Genomic DNA, 3,243 nt, shown 5'->3' with positions numbered 1-3,243 from the left:
TTTTTGTTTTTTGTTTTTTTGGTCAAAAAATCCCAGTAAATTAGACATGCTCACTTCCTTCTCCACAAGGATTGCATTATTAGATCAGCTCTTCAGTGTTTCTTTTGGTGTCTGTTTTTGCTTCTCAGTGCTATCCTCCAGGTAAAATACTTTTAGGGACATTTTTTGATAGAAGAAATTTTTGCTAGTGACTGTTGTTGTTTTTGTTACTTTTTATATATGACTAATACTAGTTTTGACACACAATGGAGGTAGGCAGCCTTCTCCTACTTAAGATGCCAACACACATTGCCTCCTTTTCTTGTGTTTTCATATCCAATTATAAACAAAACTAAACCATTATATAAAAGAGTGTAATAGCAAGTGCCTTGAATATCCACTGAAGAGGGAAAATTTACTGCTGAATAAATGTGTTGTCTGCCTGCACCTAGTTTCAATTTTCAGCTGTTCTTCAGGCTATTAAATTATCAACAGGTGTTCGCTAATGAGAAGAGTCATGGTGTTGATGCTACACAGTGCAATTCATTCTAACCCCGGGTCACCAACACACATTCAGAGGAAGGTACTGTGTCAACAAGGCTATGGAAAGCAACCTCCAATGTCACTTTCCCTCAAGACACTGCACAATTATGTTTCCTGTCTTGTCTTCTCCCAGGACTCCCATGTTAATGGCAGCTCAGTGGCTTTGTGCAGATATTAGCATCCAGCAAATACTCTGGTAGAAAACCATCAGAGAAGGGCTGGGGATGTATCTTGGAGTTTGTCTTAAAATATTAGAATACGTGCTTGTAGGCAGACTTTTTTGGAACATTCAGTAAATATATTAACTTTAAGCTCAAACTAAGAAATACTAACTCAATTAAAGCAGGAAACTGAAAGTAGGTTTCCGTGTCTACGGACAAGTTCCCATGCCATGTAAATTCTAACAGGCATTTACATTCCTTTCACATTTACCACTGAAAACTCTTCTAAATTTCTCACAACAATCTCCAAATGTGGGCACATTTTGTGTAGTCAAAATAGCCTTGGTAGACAAACATTAAAGAAAAAGGAACTGTCTGTCCAAATATGCTTGTTACCAACACAATATCCAAAGATAACAATCTCTTGTGTGAGGATGTAAAAGAATTCTCTCAACCAGTGAAATGTAAAAAGACAACTAAATTACAAAACAGGCTCCTCCTCATGCTACATACGTGTGCTAGAATTTAGGTAATACTGTGGCATCTAATAGTCTTTTCCTGCCTTATGAAATAAAATGATTTTTGAATAGGACACACTCAAAGGAAAAGATAGCATCATCCCATTACAATCATGGCTTAGATGAAAAGTAATTAGAGAAGACTGGTTTCCTTCATGACTAAAATCCAACAAATGAACATGAGAAACTAGTAAGGCGTGTTTGGATATGCATGTAGAGAGAAGTTTACAATGCTTCAAAAAAAAGATCTTAAAGAAAAGCAACTGGGGGTTATGCCAATGCACACACTGTAGAAGCAGTCATTGTATGAGCGGGACTGGCACAACTAGTGATGCTGAATTAGATAATTGATCCATACAACTGTGTATTTTCCCTTGTGGATATTCAGAGGGAAACAAAACTAATGACTAGGTAATTAGCTCTATGAGAGCTGCTCTGAAAGTAATGTTTCCTATTTTATTATGTTGAGCCACAACATCAGAAGCAGATGTTGGTGGTATGGTAGTAGAGGCTAAACCTTACTGACTATATTCCATTACATGTTGCTATGTGACAGACAACAGCAAAGAGGCATTCACTTTTTGAAAATTTATGGAAACCAACCACTGAATGTGAGCACAGTGAGATGGTGAGTTGTGCATTTCAGCCACATTCTCGACAGTCATGCAGATTCTTACGATCACGATATGCCTTCTCTTGGTCATCAGTGATAAAAATGCACAGCTAATGGTGGTGAATATGTTAGAAAGGAGTGTTGCTGTAGCTGAGAATTTACTGTATCAGGTAGTGTTACTGTGTTTGTTTCTGTTGTAGTTTCCTTGGAAATAAACGGGAGGCATTACTTTCAGAGTGACCTACATATATTTCTTCTGAAACACTTCATTGTTGATTAAGTATAAAACTCTGAACAGTTTTATCATCTATATATTAACTGTAATACTTATAAGTTCCTTTTTATAACACTCTGTGGCAATGAATTTCACAATGGAATGATGCATGGTGGAAACATTTTCCCTGAAATCCGCTTTCAATTTGCCACCCGTTTATTTCTATTTCTGCTTGCGAAGAAGAGTCACTTCCTTCTACAGCATTTTTGGTACTGTGGGTACCTTTTTCATGGCATATCTCACATTTTTATTTTCTAAAATTAACAGCACAATTTTTTTTGTCCGTCCTAAAGGAGACATATCTTTACACTTATTTAACTCTCTGGGTCAGTTTCTGACAACTTCTGTCTTTGGTATGGACTGTATTGTGGTATCTTTGATGAAGAATCACAACTGATGTAAAATTTTCAGAACAGTCTTCCTTTGTATCTTAAATTCGTTTTGCAGCTGTGATTCTCCTGAGTAGGAGAAATAGTCAAGCCTTTTTTTTTTTTTTGTGGAGGGATAAAGGAGGATGGAGGGGGAGGTGTTGAAATAACAGATTCAAAACTTAGCAAACTTACAAGAAATATAAATTATTCCTAGTGCATAGGTTACTTTGTCAACATTAAATTTCACCTGCCATTGTATTTCCCACTCTCACAGTTTACTTATGTCTCAGAAAGAGTGAAACTGCTGCTAAGGTCTGATTTAGACAGAAGAAGGTGAACTCCTCTCTTTTCACGTGACTGTACAATCCCTTTTTCAAATTTTACAAAAGTCCTGATCCTTCATTAAAGTGAGATGAGTTTTGCATGTTAAACAGTGATTTGGTTTCTTCACTACGTATGAAGACCTTTTCTTGCTTCTTTAGAATTATAGAATTCACTCATTGCCAAGTCAGTGCTATGTGAAATTCTAAATAAATATATTAAAATATTTACGAGATGAAACTACTTCTAATTGGATTTGCTTATAGTATGTTTTCCAGCCAGGAAAAAATATCATTAGGCATCTTGTTCCAATGTTCTATGCATTCAAACTCATTGAAAGCTCTAGTGTCAAAGTGGGTAAAAATGTTATATATATATAACTTATATTATACATACATATATACATACATATTATATATATATATATATATATATATATATATATATATATATATATATTATA

Source organism: Meleagris gallopavo, chromosome 4 (genome assembly GCF_000146605.3).
Source record: "Meleagris gallopavo isolate NT-WF06-2002-E0010 breed Aviagen turkey brand Nicholas breeding stock chromosome 4, Turkey_5.1, whole genome shotgun sequence".
Classification (NCBI taxonomy): Eukaryota; Metazoa; Chordata; class Aves; order Galliformes; family Phasianidae; genus Meleagris; species Meleagris gallopavo.
The sequence above is the reverse complement of the archived record's forward strand: the minus strand, read 5'-3'. Positions refer to the sequence as shown.